Source organism: Belonocnema kinseyi, chromosome 6, assembly GCF_010883055.1.
Source record: "Belonocnema kinseyi isolate 2016_QV_RU_SX_M_011 chromosome 6, B_treatae_v1, whole genome shotgun sequence".
Classification (NCBI taxonomy): domain Eukaryota; kingdom Metazoa; phylum Arthropoda; class Insecta; order Hymenoptera; family Cynipidae; genus Belonocnema; species Belonocnema kinseyi.
The window spans coordinates 148,399,455-148,424,484 of record NC_046662.1 but is presented as its reverse complement, the minus strand read 5'-3'; the positions used below and the strand labels follow the sequence as shown (position 1 = coordinate 148,424,484).

Below are 25,030 nucleotides of genomic sequence, written 5' to 3'. Positions count from 1 at the left end.
ATATAAATATAGTCTGCGTGAAAATGTTTAGGAATATCTAAAATCATATAGAGACATATATCCGCTAAAAATAGTAAAGGTGTTTTACAAAATGTAGCTTGAATCAATAGAGAACTATACCTACAGTGAAGAAAAACGTATTTAACGCATGAAAATTCATCGATTGACAAGATTTCAAGAATATTGAAAATATTCTCTTTTTGTAACATCACTAGGGGACTTTTTGAAAACAATGTAGAATTTGGCTAAGTTTCACCGTAAATCTCATTTTATACTGATATTTCGTTGATTCTAAAATATGTTGTGCAAATTAGTGAATCACTGACAGAGATACCAAATACTGGTGAAAAAATCAATTTTTAGTATAAAATTTTCGTGGTTTAAGGAAGCTAATTCGCAGGCGCAAATCGTGATATGCCTATTTCTCTCTGGCTATAATTACTTATATTTAAAAGAAACTTCATGCCGATATGTCAACTTTATCAAAAATTACAATGGAACATGCAGGAAAAAGACAGATTACAAACATACAAGTTTTCATTTTATTTCACGTACTCGACCAAAAAGAAGTAAAATTTAACTAAAAACAAATAAGATGCAAAAAATTCTACCAAGTGAAAAATTATCGGCGCAATTAGCGTTCGAATAAAGAAAAAATCTTAACTTATTATATTCCTGCTTTATTTCGAAGATATTTTTATACAAAGTGACTGAAAAATTACAAAATTATAATAGGGGAAAAAATGTACACATGGAGCTTCTAAATTGTAATTGAAAATACGAAAGTTTATATTTATAGTTTTTAAATTGTCCATGAATTTCTAAAACTTCACATGTTAGCTGATCTTTAGCGAATATTAAATTTACTCAAAAACGAGACAGAGTGTACATTCTATAAGGGGGAAGACCTAATTCAAAAATATGTCTGATCTCAGAGATTGTTCTTGAAGCCGAAATTTCGAAGGTAAGTGCATATGGTTTGAGTAATTTCAGTTTTATTAAATTCAGATCTATTATCTCTAATAAAAATATAACTGATATTGTTTTATTATGGCTCAAACAAGTAATTTTAGTCATAAATATGTAACTCATCTTCAGGAACAACATCATGTAAAATCAAAGGAACTAAGACTTGTATCTTTTAGTATAAGAAAGAAATTTGCAAAAATCGGAAAAAAATCAAAGATCTGTTTAAATCCAGACTTTTTATTATCACCAAATCACAATGAGGAATGTAAGGATGCTTATCACGCAGCACTCATTGAAGCTCTGACTCTAATAAAAGAAAGGTTTGCGGAGACTACTGGCCCATCAAAAAAGATTTTTTCAAAACACTTGTATAAAAAAGTTGACTTTCTATGCCCCCATAGCGAGTCGAAAGTTGTGTTTTCAACCCTAGACTAGAAAGTTGAAACACGCGACTGCGAAAGTCACTTTACGCCGTAACCGGTATCGAAAGTATATACATTCTATTTTATCTGCAATTGTCTGCAGCCATTCTCACTCTTATCGAACCTCGTTTCGAGAATGGAGGCTAACTTCAGTCTCCATCTTCGATCGTAAACGAATGATGTTTTCAGCGATAACTGTAGCGTGCTCGTCTCGCCACAGTTTTCAAAATAAATAACTTCAACTTTTAACTTGTTTTGTGACTAGCCTAGAAACTTTTATTATTAATTTGTATTAGAAAAAGCAATTTTTCATTTATTCAATTCAAATTTTCACGGTACTTTGACTAGAGCAGCCTGCAACCTCCCATTGCGCTTGTGATAGAGCAAAGCGAACAGAAAAATCAATAATCGATTATAACCTCATCAATAAAACGTCTTAATTGGTCAACAGTAGATAATCAACAAAAATGTCGGTACTTTGTTCTGTGAAGCTTATCGATAAAGTTGACAACCATTTTTTTACTTCTCATTGTAAGTACGGGGATTTTAATCATTCTTTCATTTAAATCAAGATTGATATTTTCTTATAACGGGGGGCTCTACCCCTTGACCCCCCCCCCCGGCGGGGGTTTCGCCTCCTGCACCCCTACCAAGGTTTCACCTTGGACCCTCCCCCCAACTTCTCCTATTTAATACGCAATATACTATTTAATTACTCTCCAGCGTGTCATTCTAACCTCTATCTATCACTGCCTACGTATTTACAAACAAAAACACATTTGATGAGACGCAAAGAAGTTTCAGGCATCTCAAGTCAAATTTTGGATATATTTTTTTATGAAAAATTGTATGCGCAATATACTGTTCTTCTAACGAAAGAGGCACGCATTTGATTTATGTTTCTGCCCATAAAAAAATGTTAACTTGATGTTGGATTTAAGTTAATTACTTGCAAAACTCCTTCAGAAGCCGACTATTTGATCGAATGTAAATCTTTCCCCAAGTTAGACAAAATAAAAGAACATCTTAGTTAAATTTTGGATGAAGATATAATTATTGAGGGCATGGGAATGCGTTGGGAATAAGAGGAAAAGAAGAGACGGAATAATAATATTGTAGTCATTGTGGTGAAAATAAGAAAAGGGAAAGAAAAGACGGACTTAGAGGACTTCTTTAAGAAAAGGCTAGGGGTAGAGAGTAAGCTGAAACGTGTATTTTCAGTAGGATCGGCAAGTAAGGATGTGACAGTAACGGTCGAAACTATTTATAGATCATGATTTAACTAGGAAGGAGAAGAAGATTCAGAGAAAACTAAGAGAGGTAGCGAGGAAAGAAAGGCAGGAAGCGATTAGGCTGAAAGTCGGGTATAAGAAGATTAGGGCTGAAGGAAAATGGTTAGTTTTGGATAACTGGAAAGAAGGATTGGTAGAGGAAGGGAGTTTTCGGAAAAGAGAGAAAAGATCCTAAGCTCAGGGACGAGAAAACTAAGACACGGCAAGAGTTTTGTTCGGGAACTTAGCGGGAATCAAAAAGAAAGATAAGGAGTTCTAAAGCAACATCTAAAAATTTTATGTAGTAGGTTTAATAGAGACGTGGGTTGAAGAAAAATAGAGGGAACAAGTAGAACGGAAGGTATCGAGTAACTTTAGTTGGAGACTACATAATGCAAAAAGGGAAAGAAAAGAAGGAAGGGAAAGGGCGGGCTATAATCACAGGGGTGAGAAACACAATTGAGGAAGAGAGGTTTTAGGGGGAAGAAGTGGAAGGAATACAGGAGAGGAGAACTAGAATAGGAATGGAAAGGTATATAATAATCATGGTATACAATGGGAAAGGTGTACGGGAAATCATGAAAGGTAAAGAAGACAGGATTTTATAGGAAGAGCAGAAAATACTAGTACACTCTGATTCCGAACGTACAAGAGATTCGGAAATCGTGATCGCCAAACACATGAGCGTGAAAGATGCTCCCACTCCTGCGATGCATAGATTTCGGGGGTAATGGGTGAGAACGCACACAGCCTACTTCACGCATCGCGTGTGGCAATTCGACATCCATGATATTTTGAAAGTAAGCATAACGAACTCGTTCAAAGCTTTGAAATGCGCTACGTGTTCCTTTGTTTTGCTTATGATATAATGTCATTGATCCCTCCAGTTGCGTAGTAAGTATTCAAATTTTTTTGAATTTGAAATAATGTTTTAATATTCAGAGGCTTCACAATCTAAATCTGTTTCGCGGACCTATGCTGCATATACCAAAACGCGAATTTAAAAAATTCATTAATAAAAATGAAAGGAATTTTTCAGTTTCGATTGAGGGATATTAACTGCATATAAAAAATGTTATAGAGAATACCAAAAAAAAATAATAATTTCGAAAAAAATGTAAGGTAAAGGGTTTAGACCGCGCTGACCCTTCATTTTATTTTAATTAATATTTATGTATAACAAATTCTTGAGGCTTGTCAACAGTTTCTCAAAATTGATGACACAGCCGCACAAAAAAAGTTTCCAGAGCCAATAAGACGTGGAGATTCCTGCTTAACAGTTTTTTTTTTATTCGACCTTGATTTTTCGACGAGGTTGAATTTTTTAATGTTGGCTACTTTGCATTTGAAATGGTTTTTGGAAGCTGATGAGTTAATCTTTTTACCGTTCTCATGTGAGAAAATATTTAGAATATTTCTGGTAAACGGCTAAACGGATATTAACAGCTATTACGTCATAATTGGTATTTATGAAACGATATTATAGAAAATTTTGTTTAAATTGGGAAAATTGAATTTGTTAATGAAAATCGAATTTGTTTATAAACAATTGAAGATTTTTTTATCCATAACAAATTTTTCAACTTATGTTGGTCTACATTAACTTTGGAGAGAAACGCTGGAAAAAATACGGTATAATTCTTGTAACAAACATAATTAAAAGATTTTTAAAGGTATAAGCCCGAAGAGACGCCCAAAATTTCGACGTTTTTTCATGAATTTTTTTATACATGAAAATAAAATGGGATTGCTTTGAAATTTAGGTATGTTTTTATTACTGTCTTAAAGTATACAGAATTTTTTTTTACTTTATTTTACATAAATTTGTTTATGATTTTCTAAGTCAAAGTGGAGTCTTCGAAAAAAATTAGGTTGTCTCGGTGAAGCACACAGCCTTCCGTAGTCATCTGAAACCAAAAATTCAAACGGATTATTATTCTTTAGGCTTGTCGCTAATGACTGAACCTCTAATATGCAAACATTTAAAAAAATAACAAAATGACGGACTTGCAAAATTTTTTTTCAAAATCGCACTTTTTTTAATTCTTAAAAAAAATTAATTTATTATTAAAAAATTTAATTTTTTAGTGCTTTTGTACTTAGGTAAATATGTTAAGAATAACGCTTTAAGATGTTAGCCAAATTGGTTAAATAGTTTTTAGTCAGTGCTTCCCCGAAATTTCGAAAACTTGGTTTCGAGAAAAATGCGTTTAAAGTTTTGACAACAGATATTTTATAAGAAAAAGATACTTGAATTATTCACCTATGCCTCGTGCATAGAGTAGTCCTTCAGATTCCCGATAGTCATCATTTTTAGCAGCTTCGTGAGCCCTAGGTAATGTTCTAGCCTCTTCTGAGTTGGCTTGCGCAGTTATCTCCGCTGGCGCATTTACGCACTTTCATACGCACTACGGCGCGCTCTTTTCTTTTAGCTATAACTCTATAGATACTTTGAATTTTTAGGTGACGGTCCATGACGGACCATCGTTTAACTTCGTCTAGTTGAGTTTAGTTTTAGTTTAGAACACTTTAGATCAACTTAACAGCTTAAAAACAATTCCAGTTTAATCATGTTATTTCATAACATCTTTATAATTTTTATAAACAATTCTTGAAAAAGTTCAAAATAAGTTTGTAACATTTAATTTTGTAATTTTTTGTAAATTACAATTTGGTTTTTTCACCATTCGACATGTTTGAAAAAATTGGTTTCGTTCTGCTTATTTTTTTCTCTTTCCTTGCATTGGCACAGTTTCACAAGTTCTTATTTCAAAATTAAAGTTAGTACTCAGTGATTACGTGTGAAATGATGCTGGACTAAAAACTAGATCGAAAAAAGTCGATATTCGGGAAAAATTGGAAAAGTGAACAAAAAATCATGGGCTTTGTAAATAATATGGAGTTACCAGTTCCGCCATTTTAACCATTTAGAAAAACAAGAATAAAGTCCTGCAATATTTCAGTGAACTTCAAAATACTCATGGTAATGCGAAAAAAAATCGTATATGGCCCTCACCTTGAACTTCTTGATAAAATTGTGTATACATGATTTTGTGAGAAACGGACCCTCGGAGACCCAATTTCGGGATTACTTTTGCAAGGAAAAGTACGGTTTAAAAAAAAAAAAGAATATAAGGACAATGAAAAAGTACTGGAAAAATAAGTTGAATTTAGAGCTAGTAGCGGCTGGTTGCGAAACATCAAAAACAGGCACGGACTTCGTACACTTCAACTTAAAGGGGGAAAAGCTTCGGCTAATAATGAGGAAAGTGAATCATTCATTACGTTTTTCAAGAAGTTTCTGCAGGATAATGAGTATGAATATGAGAATGTGTACAGCGATGACGAGGCAGGTTTACTGTATTGAAATTTGCCTAATTTCACTCTTGTTTCGGCAAATGAAAAAGAAGTAGCGGAACATAGGCAAGGATAAACACAGAATGTCCATTATACTGATCAGAAAAAGGCGTGGATGTCAACAGAAATTTTCTTGTACTGGTTTCGATCAATTTTCCTCAAAAACGTTCGAGAATTAAAGCCTCATCCAAGATATGAACCTGAACTTTTCTCATTGTAACAGAATTGCTATTATGTAAATTAGACTTTGTACCGCCCTGCAAGAAAGGGAGGCCGGGCCATATCCGAGGTGGGTCGGAATCCCCCGACGCGTCCCAAAACCACGACGGACGGAACGTCCCGTCGTGATTCTTGACTCTTTCGACTCAGGGTAACCCAGTTTCTAGTTTCTATAGATATTGGCGTGTGCGTCTCTATGATTAACCTGTGCCGTGATCGCCCCCCCCCCCACAGACTAGAATTTTTGCCCGCTGCTCGACCACGGTCCTTATCAGGACCCTGCTTTACCGTCGGACTCGGCTTCCACCTTCCAAACTGATACAACGAGATATTGTAAGTTAACAATAAATGCTCTTGATTTTAACTTAGATCTCGCTCTCTGAATTCAATCTTTATCTCAGCGTCCTTATCCCACTTTCCTCCTTAGAATTACCACGTAATACCTGGCGCCCAATCCAAGAACCCCACAAGCATTGTCCCTCAAAATTACTAAAATCCACTAAGTAAAGGTATACAATTATTCTCATTCACAATTCCGACATATCATTCAACACTCCAAAATTACTTTGATTGCTACCTAACTTTTTCGTAAACATTTCGATTCATAAATCTTGCCATTTAGTCGATTTATATTGCTATTTGTGTGTTGATTTATATGTGTATGTACAATATTATTTGATGATTTACTCTGACAGTTGATATATGATTATTGTGACATGCTATACCTGTATGTAAACATGTAATGTGCCGTTTATTTCAAATGCTTGAACATAATTTAAAATGCAAAAGTGAATATTAGGAGTGAACCGAAAGCGGAAATAATCAAAAACTTACCTTTAGAAAATAAGTGATATCAGTCAGGATAATAGAATTTAATGCTTTCACGATTATTTATTTTCATAAAAAGAGATATTTCGGGATATTTAGTTCATGTCGTTTATGTTGCCAGGTGACAAAAGTGTCATCAACGTAACGGAACCAAATTTCCATTTTAAGCTTGGCCTGGTTGAATATTTTAGTTTCTATATGTTCCATAAAGACATTGGCTATTATAGTTAAGATTGGAGACCTCATTGCTGCCCCTGAGGTTTGTTCGTAGAATTAATTATTGAAAGAGAAGTATTATTGAGAATCAATTGTATCAGAGATTGGTATTTTCGTAAAGAGAGATACTATGCCGAAACTCACTATGATGTCTTGAGGTTGACTGTGAATCTGTTGGATCTTTTGGTAAAGTCAAATGAATTTTGGACGTGAGTGACGGAGTTTCCTGTAAAAGGATTTAGTTTTGTAGCGAGGGAGCGTGTTAGATTGTAAGTTTGTGAGTTTATTGTGCTGGCGATCGATCTGAGTGGAATGTTATCTTTATGGATTTTTGGGAGTCCGTAAGGTCTTGGAGAGATGGGATTAGTAGATATCAATTTGGATATTGTTTGGCTGTGAAGTTGAATGTATTTGGGAAGGGTTTTGGTTTTACTGACTATTGTTTTTGTAGGGTCCTTTTTAAGTTTTGCGAATGTATCATCAGTTATAAGGTCCATGATTTTCTTGTTATAATCTTCTCTATTAATTATTACTGTTGTGTTGCCTTTGTCTGCTGGTAATATTATAATATCTTTATTTCTATTGAGTTATTTAATTGGTATTTTTTCTTGACTTGATTGGCCAATCAGTTATGACTAGTCCCCGCGGTGGGGCGCTCTTGCCAATCACAGGCATCGTAGAGAGTAGACATAAGAACAAAATAACCTGATACCTCAGTTTCAGATCAGCCCTGAAGAAATTAACTTCAACGTTCACGAAACGTCGGCAAAAATCAGTCAGAATGCTTAGGAAAATAAAAACCATAATCGGAAAGAAACAAAGTACGAACGAAAGCAACGGAAAGAAATGAAAGCTTAACATGGGAATGATAAGTCATTTGATTTTAAAGTAAATATTTTAGGCGGCCGGGCAAAAGGACAAAAGGTTCTAGAATCAAAACAAACGCATTTTCGGAATCTCTGATAACTTACAACCCAACTGAAATCTTAATTAGAATGTTTCAAAACGAATCGAAATATTCTCATCTAAATTAAAATAAAATTCGGGAATATTTCTTAGGAACTTAATATAGGGTGTCACAGTAGTATAAAATCAACCAAAACACCCCAAATGAAATAGAATTTTCTCATTTAAAAAGCGCATTAGATATACGTGTAGGGTGTCTCACAAATATGAATTTGAACGCGATTGAAAGAATACATGAGACTTAGGTCAGGTACGATAAACAATAAAATGCCGAATAATGAATTACAACAAAGTAGGGGAGCAATCCCAAAAACAAAACAAAAATCGATGTGTCATGGTAGAGGTCTCAGTAGAAAAACCACAGAAACTCCATTAAATAACAATAGGTTGAACCAAGATAGGTCCAATCAACCGAGACACCCAGAAACAAACCAAAATCCAAACAAAACATTTAAGCCCATAAAAAATACCGTTTTAGGGATAACGAAATCTACCCACCCCAGGCACGTCTATAGAAAGATATTACCAAAGACCTAGAAAACGAATTCATGAACCGTCAAAAGGAAAGATTCTTTAAAGAAAGGGAAACAAGGACAAACAATTTAGGGATTAGACTAGACCCACCAGCAAACAGCTCCTTCAAACATAGAAAGAAAATGATAGATCTAAATATTAGAAAAAGTATACGCAAACAATCTCGTACCAGGCAATCCGTTCAATTTAATTTAAAGAAAAAATTACAAGAACATTGTCAAATTTCGTACAATATTATTGAAAATCGTAGCAGATTAACAAAGAATGATTTAAAATTACGAGATACTGACGACAGTGAACCCCTAGAGTACAGAAACAATTTAAATCAAAACAAAACAAGTAGACTTTCGACGACAAATAACAGGTCAAACAGACGCTCACGAAAACATATTAATAACTCAGGCTCAGATTAGAAATTCGATAATTACGCAAATAATAAAACAATCCCAGTTACTTATTTTCCATTCGTAATGATCCAAACCCCTTGCAGAGAATGACTAATTGACCCATCAAATTCAAATAACAAAGACAGTCCCGCATATTTCCTAAAAGAACTCTTAAGATTTAAACGTGCATACAGAATAAAAGATCACGACATTTTAGAAAACCTAGACGCATTACTTATAGAGGACGCAACAGATTGGTGTTCCATAAATAAAACTTCTTGGAGATCATTATCAGACTTTTACGAAGACTTCCAAAATGCTTACATTGACGAACGATTTTCAGAAGAAATTAAGCAAAAAATAAAATGTTGTAACCAAAAACGGAATCAAGACATCCACTCTTATCTGAAAATGTTAACTAAAACGGAAACCAAAATAATGCAGGTAAAAAACAGTACAAAAATTGATATCCATTCTCACTATTTGGATTTCCACCTACAACTTTTTTAAATCAATATCAACAATTTTAAAGACCTAACTTCAGACCTAGATTCCCACCATTAGATTCAATTCAAAATAAAGATAAACCCAATGATCGAATCCCCAACAGAAAAAGCGGAAAATAGTTCAGGAAATAATAACAAAGATTATAAACAAAATTCCCAAAAATAAAATTATGGGAATAAAACCACAAACGGGGTAATAACTCTAAAAAGGACTCCCAAAATAAAACAAATTCCGATTTAGATAAAAATCAGAATTTAAATTCGCGAACAAATGATAACATTAATAACAGCAATTACTATTATTGTGGGTTAACGTGTCATTTTAAAAGAGAATGTCCTTATTATGCCTACAATCAGGAAAATTCGAAGGGCAGGTATTAGAACCAAAGATATTAAAACCTGATACCGAAACGCCAGAATTCCTAAACTCGGATAAAAACGAAGTAACGGAAACTCGTTTTCATCTAATGATAAAGTTCGAAAGTAATTTATTTCAAATTTTAGACGACACTGATGCCACACATTCATACGCTGGTAGGAAATTGCTGGAAAAATACAGAATTTGAAATTTTCAATTTTTAAATTCGCCTCGAGAATAGTAACGGTCACGATAATTGGGCAAGTATTAAACTCAATTAAAATAGGTAAACACGTAAGACATATTATGTTCAGGTTAGTCCCAGAATCAAATTCCGTAGGCATTTTAGGTACGGATATGTTGAAAGCCCTACGGATAACCCTATCCTATTACTCTGAAACCTGGTGGTTACCATGGAGTCCCCCCCACCCGCTATCCTATGGAAGGATACCCACATTCACTACCCCTCCCAATAATGGATAAAACCGTAACAAAGCCGAACGTTAAACCTAACGAAAATGAAGACACTATGCATGTAAACAGTAGGGATAGATTAGCGACTAAACAAGTTAAAAGCAAAAAAATTAAAGATAAACCGATAAGTGCAGAAGAATAAAATAAGAATATAGTTAGCAATCTGAAATTCGGAGGTAGTATTAACCTTAAAACCTGTAGAAAATTTAACAAAAGTAGTCGAACATTCGATAGCCAATCTCTTCTAGTACATATTAACTCCAACCAACCCCAAATAATCAAAATAGCCCAAATTCCTGCAACAAATCCTACTAACGATCTCCCTAGCCTGATAAGCATCCCCACAAGCAAGAAATTCAAACCACTTGAGAGCATGCCCACGCCTAACACTAGCGACGACGCAAGCAATCAGGACTCATCTAATTTAGGCTAACCTAGAATTAGGAAAAAGGCTACGAAAAATAATTCAAGAAAAATTTATTATAATAGCAAATACGAGAATGAATATAAAAATAGCGATTGTAATGTTTGGAAAAATAACGAAATTACCAATCGGAAAAAATTAGGAAAAATCCACGGACAAGACAATGGTTCAGCAGAAATTTGCGAAGATATTATTCAGCATAACGAAAGCCAACAATCCCAATTTGAAAAACTCCTTGAAAGTAAAATCAAAATTGACTAGGGAAAAGAACATAGGGCAACTCATCTAACGCAACATAAAATGTACGTACAGGGCCAGGACCCAATTAAACAGCGATATTACTACGTAAGTCCTAAAATAAAGGAAATAATTTACGAAATCGTAGACAAATGATTAGAACAGGACATAGTAGAACCCTTTTGTTCCGATTGGTCAAATCCTGTAGTGATGATCAAAACACAGGGTAAATATTATAGATTCTGTTTAGATTTTTGAAAGGTTAACAATATTACAAAAAAACACGTCTACCCAATCCCACTCATAACAGAAATATTAGACACTTTGAGATCAGCAAAATTCATTTCTAAAATTGATTTAACATTGGCTTATTTACGAATTCAACTAGAAGAAAGTTTAAAACCAATCACAGCATTCACAGTCCCAGGAAAGGGCATGTATCGATTTAAAAGGACGCAATTTGGCCTGACAAATACTCCAGCCACTTTCCAGAGACTTATGGATAAAATCATCGCTCCAGACTTGAAACCGAACGTTTTTTGTTATTTAGTTGATATTGTTATAGTGACTCAAAACTTTGACGACCATTTAAAACAGTTAAAAATTGTGCTACATAAAACAAACGATGCAAATTTAACGATCAGTCCGGACAAATGTGAATTCGGCTGCTCAGAAATTAAATATTTAAGTTTTAATGTTAACGACAAAGGACTCCAAATAGACGACGAAAAAATCCAACAAACTCTAGAATTCTCTGAACCAAAAAACATTAAAAAATTACAGCGCATTATAGGGATAACAAGTTGGTATAGAAAATGTATCCCATACTTTGCCGAAATAATAGAACCAATCAATAAATTACTAAGAAAAGATAAAACGTGGGATTGGGGATTAGAACAAGATGAGGCTTTCCAAAAAATTAAAGACCTTTTAACTTGAGCATCCATATTAACCTGTCCAGATTTCACACAGCCCTTTCAACTTGAAACTTACGCGAGTAACACAGGGCTGAGAGCCGTACTCATACAAACAATTCACAATGTTAATTACGTTATAGCATACGCGAGCAGAAGCTTAAACGGTGCAGAATCTCGGTACTCGGCATCCGAAAAAGAATGCCTACACTGAAAAAAATTTGGGCAAGCAGCTGTCTTCTTAGTGGCAACGCAGCGCCACCACGATGGTAGGTGTAGTGGCCAGACCACTTTTAAGTAAGCTACAGAACCAAACGTGAGAGCAGATCCTATCCTATGTGTTGGGAATGCAGCAGTCCCACAAAAGAGAATTATATTGCCCCATTGTGTAACCTAACCTGTACTTAACCTAACCCTGTATAACCCTATAACTGTATAATTCCGCGCGAAACTCGGCGTGGGGATTCCGTGCTCCCGCCTAAAGGGAGCGTTACTGTACCAATACTGTTGGGATTACAGCTGTTCCAATGTGGGAATTGAGCGTACCCAATATGAGAGAGGATGTGTACCAAGTTGCAGGTGAGCAGCGCGCGACGCATTTGGTGTTCCAGCTCTACTACGTGGGCGAGCAGATCGCCCAAAAAATCTTCAAACTCAAACCTTGTCGCTAATGCTCTATCGAGATCAGGAGAACCAGTAAAAAACGTCGCGTTTGCGTCAGCGTGCAGTACAGAAAAACCAAAAGCGGGCGTACATGATAAAACAGACGACTGTTATTCAAAAAACATAAGACAAATTGGGTCAAGATCCGAAGAACATGAAAAATGGTGAATCGGAGATTCGCAACTATATTTTTACAGTACCGAACCACTAATACGAAAAAACACACGCGAGAATTTCGAAGTACTACTTCTGACCAGGGCAATTCGCAATAAATACTAGCAAAAACTCGTCGACACAATTCACCCCACGATTTTTAAATTTAGGTCCCAAACTAGAACCCATCCAATCACTTAGAAACAACATATAAAATGATAACGAGATAGAATTCCAAAGCATAGACAAATGGACGGACGAAATAAGAAGACTTCAAATTATAAACGAAGAAGTCCAAAAAAAATTAGATAAGGCGAATGAAAGACAGGTAAATAACTATAATTCGAGAAGAAGACCGCTAGAGTTTAAAATAGGAGATAAGCTATTAAAAAGGGTTAAATCTATTCGGAAAAACGTCGATGTAAATTTAAATTTACTTCCCCTGCCTCTTTTTTCCATTCGTGCAAGGTACAGTTCGACATATGGTATGCATTTCAAACAGGGCCAGAGGAAAATTGATAGCAACGGTTACTTAGCCAAGAGAGAATTAACTTTCCAAATCGAATCTCAAAACGATTGGAAAAACTAGTTCTGTGCTACTGAATTACTTTACCGGAATGTACCAACGAATAAGGGGTTAGAATTCAAACGCACTTTCTCCCTTTTGGTTAGAAGCAGCCCTATTAAGAGGAGCAGAAAATGAATAGAAAATTATCTCTACGAATCTCTGCTCTTTTTAATTGGTAAAAATAAGGCTAAGATTACAACTACAAGGTGAGGTTAAAATGTATCAATTCAATTTTAATTTTGATATCTTCTGTGTTTAGAAATCTGAGTGCTGAGCAAGTACAACTGTTAAGCTGAAAGTGAGCGCAATTATTTAGAGCGGTTATGAAATTTAAAGTCCTGGAATTAAAATATCAAAAATGAACTGTAATTTTTATCATTGATTTTTAGTCCTATCCCAATAATTACGGGATACGCCAATATAAACAAAAGAAATCTTATGATGTATTGTACGCACGATCCCTAATGTACTTTCCTCACTTCTGGTGTTACTATTCAGGCCAGGGGTATCGGCCGCCTGTTCCGCAGCTTTGTAAAAAAACGCTGAAGGCTCATGATGTCGCCCTGGAAGACACCCCTCTGGAAGCTAACGTTATTCATTGCCACACGATAATTTCCATATCGTAGTATCTTGTTCAACGCCGACAGATTGGAACACCAAATCTGTCGAAAGAGAAGTTTATATCTACATTGAAGACCCTCCTTCACTCATGTTATATCCAGAATCTGGCTCTCGGGCATGCCTAGGCATATGTACATCTCGCCAGATTTATCGTGTCTAATAGCACTCATATCCACGAACTTCGGGTCCCTTGGAACGTCAGAAATTCGCCCTCGCCTGAGATAAATCTTAGCACACTTTTCAGTCCAAAATCTATACCGATCTCTCCCGTGGACCTCCCGGAAATAATAAAAGCATCCTCAAACTGCCTTACAACAGAAGCATACACCTTCAGATCAACCATATAAAATACGTGAGTGATCTCACGTTCGCGGTGATTAGTCTTACCAAGGAGCTATCCAGAAGAACTGAGTAGTATAGGAAGTAGTGATAGAAGTATTATACAAAAGAGAAAGAGGCTCATGGTGTCGCTCTGCAAGATACCCCAAAACTTTGCCGGCAGTCAATCCAGACTATCTATACCTGGCATTGGTAGAATGATGCGTCTCTCCAGATGGACCTATAAATCAGTAGATTCTCTGGCAGCCTGCTACACATTTTCTTAAACTACGTCAATAATAAATCTTTCCCCATAGAGGTCGGATTCTCCGAAAAATGCTGTCGATCAGGATATTAATTAAACTTCTTCCACAAGAAATTTTTGAAATTATCTTGTCCTGCAGCAGAAGCGGATGATATACTCCCTGAGCCACCAAGGCCTCCTCTGTATTCTCCCCCTTGTGTCAGACAATACCCGTATTTTGTAAATCATGTGCTGCTTGCATATCAGCAGCTTTGATTTGTTCAGTGTGTGATGGTACATAGCTCTTAAGTTCGTGGGGAGTAGATAAGCAAGGCGGCTTCTATGCCAAGAATCCCACCTTACAGACATCGAGAAGATTCTATGGCTGTAGTGGTTCGTGTCTAGGCTAAGCTTCTGGAACATTCTTGATGACGTCGCAGAACAATAACATTATAATAACATTGTATCAAGGGCTTCTAGTAGAAGAAGTTTACTTCTACACACTAACAGCTGGCCCGCATGTTCACCTTATATTTAAAGATAGATCTAAACAAAACACAACCTTCAAAGTATTTACGCTGATGCTGTTGTAGCCATTATTAACGCTGAAATTCTTAAATATTGTGCGGAGTACAATCCTTATAGGCTGTGCCAATTGATAAATTCATGTATCATGATTTGATACATCTGCAGTTATTGCAGTTGCTCTTACTTCTCTTTCCTTCGTATATTGGTACGACAATCGCTTTTTTCCAATTGTCTGAAACTTCTCCCATCTTGATACATAAATTTATAAATTTGCACAGCATGTAAGGTTTGCGCTTCGCACAATATTTCAGAATTTCAGCGTTAATAATGATTGCACCAGCAGCCTTACGGTCTTTTTCATTCTTAATTAAATCCCTAACCCGAGTGAAACAGACTTTCTGGATTGAGTTTTCTAATGCATCGTGTTCTTGTACACAGTTTTAATACCTCATAGGTTTATCTCCCGATAATTCCCTAAAAAGAGTCTCTGAAAGCTTCTAACATCCCGCCAGTATCATAAACTTTAAATTTTCTATTTTTGTGCCTTTAATCATTTTCAAATCCATTCCTCTCTTCATCGCTGAGACCTGTGATGGCCAGCGTTCTGTTGTACGTTTCTTGCTTTTCATGTCATGCTGACAGAATTCCATCATTCTACCATGCATCAACATACGCACTTCAGTATTCTGTAAATTCTTAATCTTGATTCGTGTTTGTTTCGTTTTTTTCGGTTTTCTTTCCTCTCCCATCCTGATCCAAGTTTATTTTGTGGTCTAGAAGGTATTGATCAGAATTGCATTCAGAACCCCTTATTACTCTTTTACCTTTGAATAGCTCCCTTAGTCTTTCATTCCCAACACGCTCGTATACATAGGTGCGGAGGCTCTCATGATGGGGGATTTTTCCTTACGTAAGCCAAAAAGTTTCGCGATCTTGCCAGTACGCGACATGGCGCACTAGTCAAGTAGTGACAAATTTGAAAATGTAAACACGTTTTCCAGCTTTAAAGTCGAAGTGACACATTAAAGGACGGCTAGTATCCATTAATACATCAATTCTTTGAATAAAGTTTATATGGAAAACGGTAATTGCAGTTTTTACTAAACTGGAGGCAAACATAACCTACAAATTGTAATCTGTGAACTTAAACGGACGTATGTAACTTATTATACCCCTGCAAGATTAGAGGGCCTAGTGGACCATAGCGGAAGCTTTTAAAGACACGGTGGTGTTTGCGATAATAGATTTATAGGAGTTTTATGTCAGGTCGGAGTGTGAAACACATTTCCTTTGTGTGTATTTAAGTGGGTTACGTGTGAGTATCTGTGTATCCACCTTTCCACACAATCTTAAACAGCTGTTCACAGCTATTTTGAGGAACAAGATGGGGGCGTCAACAAAGACAAAAGAGGTGACCGGGAAAATGTGCAAAGGGTTCAATGGCAGCATTGCAACAGATTTAACTCAATGCGTGAGATGTGGCTCCTTTTATTACCCAGGCTGTCCAAACAAGGCAGGTCGCTACCTGAGGGTGTATTCACTAAGTGCTGTGGCACGCGTTCACGCTCACCCCTACCTATCACCAAAGGAGAGCTCGAGTAGATATTTGACATAAAATTGGACAAATGTCTCGAAAAATACAACAAAAAAGTTAAAAGCGAACTTAAAGACCACATAAGTACAAGTCTTAAATGTATACATACTGACATACAGGAAGGATTTAAGCCCTACTTGGTAATCGCCCTATATAACCTTAAAGAGGCACTGACAATCAGCATTAAGAGCATTGATACCAAAGCAACCAAACTATACGAGGAGGTAAAAAAACTCAAGATAGGCTGACAACTGTTGAATCCTCTATAAATGAGTTGGAGGAGTTAAAACTGTGATTATCGGACATAGACGATCCCTAAAAATATACCAACTCCTACGGAACTCGAACAATCTCTCACCACAGCTCACAAGAATTCACTTTGGCAGAGACAAAACAATGTTCCAAATGGCGGAATTTGCAAGCATCAAGAATCAGTTGGAATTACGAACACAAGCAGGAGAAAAGGACCTGCAGATAGAGGTAACATATCTATTTACTACCAAAATGTTAGAGGTTTGAATACGAAACTAAAGCAGGTAAATTTATTTAGCGATCTTTTTTTCTATAATATTATTTGTATTACAGAAACTTGGCTAAAATCACCTATCAATTCTACCGAAATATTCGACACACATATAGAAAAGACAGAGTTAATAGTAAAGGAGGTGAAGTAATAATTGAGGCAAAAGCTAGTCTTAAATCATCCGAAGTAACGTTAAAACTTTACAATAATAACAATTTAAAGTCTATAGATTTTATAGCAGTCAAGGTTTTCACAAAACAAACAACGATTCTACTCTTATCGATATATATACCACTGAACACCAATATTACCGATTTTGAATTGATTCTCCAATCTCCAGAGAATGCCCTCATAATGGAATCCTCGTCTATTATTTTGAAGGGTGATTTTAACGTTAGGAACTATATTTTGAGCTCGATTATTAAATCACAAGACCGGAAATCCACGATGTTTCACACTCTTGTAGAAACATTAGAATTATCCCAGTTAAACAATATAAAAAACATCTAAGGAGTTTGCTTAGACCTAATTTTCTTAAATTTAACAAACTCAATTATCATCCGCGCAACACTCATGTTGAAAGAAGACTCCTATCACCCTGCCCTTAGTCTAAATATAAAATTGCGTAATGACAGGCAGAATTATATAAATTTTATATGTAAGTAAAATACGATACCTAGATATAACTACCCGAATTCTAACCGACCGGCTCTATGTACGAAAATCCAACAAATCGACTAGAAAGACTTATGTGTCCTTAAAGACCCTAATATTGCGATCAATATCTTCTATAACTCTGCTCAATTTGATTGATAGTATCGGCCCAAAATACAACCCCTCTGATCACCAGGATAAGTTTCCAAAATGATATTTGCATGAATTAAAAATTAAAGTAAAACAGAAAGAGAATCCTACCAGAGTCCCTGGAATTATGCTGTTGAACGTCATCGAATTCACTGATCCAAAAAGTATAGTAAATACTTTTGATACTTACTTTATCAGTGTCTATACAACTACAAACTTAAATAACGCAAATGAAGGTGAATCTGGACTCGCTGTTCCTCTAACTTACATTTACAATCTGATACTCAAGAAAGGGAAGTACCCAAATAGGTGAAAGTAGGCAAAAATATGCCCAGTATACAAAACGAGAAATAAATCAGATATAAAACATTACAGACCTAGGGCTATAACAAACAATTTTGCACAAGTTCTTGAGGTATGCTTAGCAAATTATATCACTGCATTGATAAAACCAGAACTCACAGAAGCTCAGCATGGATTTTTTATAGGTAGACCTGTACAAACAAATTTAACTATCCTTACTCAAACTATCTCAGAATCACTGAGTGAAAAATCACAGATGTAATTTATCTAGACATCACAAAATGTTTCGATAAATTGAACCATAATGAACTAATAAATAAAATAAAAAACACCTGCCCACCAGGTAACCTAAAAATCCTTTTAAATAATTTTCTAAAAAAAAGAAAAAACCAACTGCAATATTCAGATAGTGTATCGAATGCTTTTATCCAGACTTCTGTAGTTCCACAAGGCTTAAACTTAGGCACAGTTTTAATTCTTATTCTGTTTAATGTTAATAAGCAATCTGATACGAAAACTAAAAAACTAATTTTTGCCGATGACACGAAACTTTTTGCAAAAATAAATACAGTTAGAGATTGTTTGATTTTACAAAAAGAGCTTCATGAATTCAACAAGTGGTATGCAGAGCTAGTTCTATATAATATTATAAATAAAACAAAGGCAATATCTTTTATAGGATCACACGAAACCATTTTTTTCGAACGTCAGGTAAGTGATCAAGCGATTCAGAGAGTTTAATACGTAAGGGATCTTGGTGTCGTCCTCGACACCAATCAGTCGAATGGACATCGCACACGAAAAACGCTACGGATCTTTTGGAACAAGTGCAAAGAAGATTCCTGAAATTTTTAGCTTATAAAGAAGATGGCTCCTACCCTCCTAGAGGTTCAAACTATGCAGATTTATGTATAAGATTCAACTGCTTCACAATATCAGAAAGACATTTCATCTTATCTCTACGGTTTTTTTTCAAATTATTACGGGGTCTTATACACTGCCCAGAACTTTTGGAGAAACTAAAATTCAAAATACCTAGAATCAATCACAGAAACACGGAAATTATGTATACAACTCCGACAATAAAAACCGTTATGCACATGTCTCCGATAAATAGAATCAGTAGGAACTTGAACATAATACTTAGAGCAGAAATTGCTGATGCGGACATTTATAACATATCATTAAAGGTATTTAAGGAAAAGTCGAAACCAATTATTAGTATTTCGAGAAATCAATCAACCTAAAACTCTAAAAAACCTTTATGAATAAACTATTATTCGTACATAATTCTAATTTTAATTATATATAATATTTATAGCACTCGTATATGGCAACGCTATATCGAAATTTAACCCTATTATTGGTGTAAAACTGTTGGGTTATTGCTAATAAATACAAATACAAAATACAAATTAGAGAGTGCGTCAAATATGAACAAAAATCTCTGGCTCTGTAGGAGCGCCATAGAAAAGAACTGGGGCTTGAAACCGGAGACACTTATGTGGATCTACACAGCGATTCTGCGACCCAGACTAACTTATGCGGCGGTGGTCTGATGGAGCAGGGTAGAATTGTCTACTGTAAAGTCTAGACTGGAAAGGATCAGGGGATTGATTCTAAAAGGCTTTACTGGTGTCTAGAAGGCTACACCCACGATGGCTCTGGGGGCACTTATAGGTTTGGAGCAAGTTGCACTTTAACTCGGACTTGCCTTTGGAACAATTGGTTCCGTTGCCGCGAAGAAGTGATGAACGACTGCCTCGAGGTGGCACGTAGGATACACCTCGTTGGCCATGGTATAGATGATTTTAGGTAGGGTTTATTGCTGATAATGCATCTGGACTTTACCTGGCGACTGTGGGAATGACCACCGGATGTAGTTTTCGTAACTACGAAAATTCTGTTCGAAAAATCTTCAGGAATAAGCAATTTTGCAGGGCACGTGCAGTGTACACTGTTGCCATGCAACAAATTTAGATGCTAAATAAATTTGTAATTAATAATCAACAATAACCCTCTACTCTTATTATGTGTAATTCCACCTTCCAGATCAAACAAGATCAGTTGCATTGTTAGTTTCTTTTACATTCAAAAATAGGTATTTTGAAACTATCCATAGTTGACAAGTCAGTAATTTGAATTAGAGACAAATAATTCCATTCAATAAAAGTCACATCCATACAACCATCTCCATTCCAGATTTGATTCGATATCCTCGATATTAAGGGGAACAAGTAAAATTTATCATGTTTTTAATCACTTTTTTCCCTTTGCTTTGAAATAAGGTTTGTGATCAATTGTTATTTAAATAAATAAAATATGTGTACGAGTTGTGTTCGAAAATTAAGGTGACTTTTCAATTTTCGCGGGCTACGTACATTCAAGCTTTAAATTTTTTTGTTGTTGTATTGGTACACTCGTCAGGATCATATGTTCACAGTTTTGACTATATAGCTCGTGTTGTTTTTCTGGCAGAGGCGTAAAAGGTTAGAAGGGTTTGGTGTGCTCGGCGATTTTCTTCTTTCGAAAAAATGGAGCAGAGTTTGCATTAAATTTTGTGTTAAAAATGGAATCCAGTGCTCTAAAACTCTTGAAATGTTGACAGTTGCATGCGGTGAGTCTACTCTGAGTAAGAAAAATGTGTACAAGTGGTACAAGCTGTTTCAAGAAGGCCGAGAGGATGTCGAAGACGAACCTCGCCCTGGACGTCCCAGCACGTCAACAACAGATGAAAACGTTCAAGCAGTGCAGGAAATGGTGTTGAAAAATGGCTGAATTACCGTCAGAGAAGTTGCTGAAGATGTTGGCATATCGGTTGGCTCATGCCATGCTATCTTTTCGGACGTTTTGGGCATGAGACGTGTGTCAGCGAAATTTGTTCCAAAACTGCTTAATTTTGATCAAAAGATCCGACCAAAAACAGCACCACAGTCATGCTTCAGCCTCCATATTCACCGGATTTGGCCCCCAGTAACTTTTTTCTTTTTCCAAAATTGAAGAGACCCATGAAATCGATTTTCAACGATTGAGGAAATAAAAACTGCATCGCTGAAAGAACTCAAGGCTATACCACAAAATGATTATCAGAAGTGCTTCGATGATTGGAAAAAGCGTTGGCACAAGTGTATTATATCTGAGGGGGATTACTTTGAAGAGGACAACATAAATATTGAGGAATAAATGAATATTTTTTGAGAAAACCATAAAGTCACCTTATTTTTTGAACACACCTCGTATATGTACCGGTGTGTAATTAAGTTAGTTAAGTTCATTATGAAAGTTTTAGGTTTCTTTAACTCGTTCCATTGTAATATTGGCATATATTTGTTGATTTTTGTATGGCTAATTTTTTCGTTAATAATATTTAATAAACAATAGCCTCTTTTCTTTAGTTGAATTATTTGTATTGGGCTTCTAAATGATTTTAATATTAGGGCATCGAAATTACTAGCTACCTAGACAAAGGGGAGCAGCGTTGAAATTTCTTACCACAGGGGATCAAATATGCCTCGGTGATAAGAGTCAGTCAATTGGTCCATTGAGGATGGTAACTGGGATTACTATTGATTATCTACTTTTCGAGTCTTATTAAATCGGGCCAATATTTTTCATTCAGATATTTTGGAAAATTTTATGAGTTCTTTACTCTTTGGTAAAATTGAATTGATCAATAATTTATATTATTAATAAACATTTTATAGTTACGTATGAACTCAAGAGTATTAGGTGAGCATGAAGTAGGTGGAGGTTCAATATATATTCTTCATGCATTTCAGGCTCCTGCTGTGATAAGTTTGTTGAATAAATTAGTATGGATAACCATTTCTGATTTATTTAATGATATTATCTATATTGTTAAGGAACTGTACAGATTTTGTTTTAAACTAATCTGGTACACGAATACCATAAAGCAACCACATACAACTTGCTCAAGTAGCCTTTAGTAGCTTAAGGGGAGGTTCTACACTTCAGCGAGAAAATCGAGACTATTTTTCGGAAATAAATTGCAAAGGATCTACGAAAGATATTAACACAATCTTTTTTTTATTTAAAGATACATTCTTTCACTTTGAATCTATATTTTTGAAAATTTTAGAGGGTGAATTCCGCGACCTTGAAACATCTTTGAACTTGTCGCTACCAAAAACAACATGGGTGTCATTGTGGTACCACATCGACCATTTGGGCTATATGAAATAAAAAAAATTAAACATATTTTGATTGAATTCGATAAATATTTCTAGTAAAAGGCATACCATCCTTCTCGAAAAATTTGAACCTTTATGCTACCTTATCCCACGAACAAGTGTTGCCCCATGGATGACGGAAGTAATCAAGAATATGATGAAGAAACGAAAACACGTTTACAAATGGTCTGATAAATGACGTCACTCGTAAACTTAATGAAGGAAGGCACTTTTAAAATTCTACAAGATTGGACAGTTTAAATGACTCTAAAAGTCTGCGGAAGGAATTAAGGGTCCTGGGATACTTTAGATCTAGGTGTAAAGAGTTGCTTTTTGCATTTTCAGTAAATTAAATTATTATTATTATTATTCAATAATTTGTTTTTTTGACCTAAGGCCGATACAAATAAGTAACAATAAAAGATACAAATATCGACAAAAAGTAATCATGTGCAACCAGATTAAGCAGCAGAATAAAAAGATGTAACTTGAAAAAATTGTACAAGCGAAAAAATTGTTTAAGGTTGTCAAGACAGTCACGTCTCCAGAATGAATGCTCTTATTTGTAGAATCTGCCGGACATACAATGCAACTTTGCGTAGCTCGTGTGGACAATTAGAGTTTAAAAGACTCAGCCAATACTGGCAGGTTGCATATAGGGCAGAGTCTAGCAGGATCATAAGTAAATTTTTATTTTCCAAAACGTATACAACCCCTGATAGAGCCCAGAAGTCTAAGTTGAACAATAATAGAAGTTATATAAAAAGGTAACCTAAGATGCAAATATGATTGGAAGTCCGGATAGAGTTTAATATGTGGGAAGACTTGGAGACTACTTGAATGGAGAGATCTTTTATAGTCGGAACGCCAGAGATAATCAGAAAAGTTATTCACAAAAACATCCACATTTTCAATGAGCGACGTAGAATCCAAGTCAAGCTTTATTTTCTCCGAGTTACATAGAGTGAACATATTTTTGACCTGGATAACCCAGTTATACTTCGGGTTGCAATCAGGTTTTAAGGGCATTTCCTTCAATTGAAGAAAACATCTTCTAGGATACGAAAGGCAAAAAACGGAACCCTTAGTTTTCCAGGCATTAGATTTAGGTGCAAATAAAATTCTTGAAACAGCACCCATAGCAATATTCGCAGCAGACATTCTTTTTGTGAACTCTTTATAAAAAAGAACCAAGTCCGATGTGTTGACACCGAGATAGAAAAATTCGCTCACTACCTCCAGCTGAGTCTGTGCGTAGAAGAATTTGTATTCACATGGCGGACCTTTGTGGCATATCATAACTTTTGATTTTGCTTCGTGGACCGTTAAAAAATTGCTCATACTGTATTGAGGTATAAGGTTAATTTTTGCTTGTAAGTCAGCCTGAGAGTGAGCGAATATGATTATGTCATCAGCATAAATAAGTTGGATAACGTCACATAAGTGATCTATTGAAATTCCATGCATACCGTGATTTCGTAAGTACTCTTCTAGATCATGTATTAAAAGTGGAAAAAGGAGAGGACTAAGGATTTTAAAATCTTTATAAAAAGCAAAGATTCGTCGCTTTAGGATAGACAGATGGGAGATTTTCTGGGAGAATGTTTACCTCGTTGACCCACGCAATCAATCTCGTCAACAGGATCTGAGAAATATATTAGTAATAGTATTTATAAGGGCAATTCCCCGGTAATTATAAGGGTCAGATTTGTCAACCTTTAATTTCATTAATCGGGATATCACAGTCCAATAAAGGGTGTTTGTTTACAATCTACTGTATGCAAATGGGAGCGTCAATCGGATAAAGAGAAAAAAGAAGGTCTTGCCATGCATACATGCTTACATTGTTAGTCGAAGGAGACCGCAATCTGAATCTATTAACCGCTGCCCAAAAATCCTTAGAATTATTACAAACAGTAAATTAAATTAATGCCTACTTTCTGTCTGTGGTAACTGCATATAATTTAACAGTGCCATACTTAATTTATTAAACTCATCGCTACAAACCTCCATTTCTCCTGAGTGGAAGAATGTTCTTTTCAGGTTTGTTAACTAGATTAAGTCTCCTGAACATTCTAGAGATTATCGTTCTATTGCAATCCTATGTTGTCCCTCAAAAGCATTGGAAAATACTGATTATGATCAGATCGTTGATTATGTTAAATCTAATAACTGCCGGTGTGCTTATCACTTTGGTTATAGACATGTTCTCAGTACGCAGACGCTATTCTCAAAAGTCACTGACGAGATTCGAAAAGGCATTGATAAGCGAATGGTGACAATCATGGTCCTGTTCAAATTAATTAAAGCTTTTGATATGGTCCCCCATATTCTTATGTTAATACGAGGATAGTTCAATAAGTCCTTAGAATGAAGTATAAAAACAATTTTTTTTGGGTAATTTTTTTTTTATTTTTCAACATAATCTCCTTGGAGCTCT

At 35.5% G+C, this 25,030-nt stretch overlaps 1 protein-coding gene across 1 annotated transcript in view; it reads right to left on the bottom strand.

The window, feature by feature from the left end:
* The window catches only part of LOC117175643, a 183,577-nt gene that overhangs the window by 110,130 nt on the left and 48,417 nt on the right, over positions 1–25,030 (bottom strand). The window lies entirely within an intron of this gene.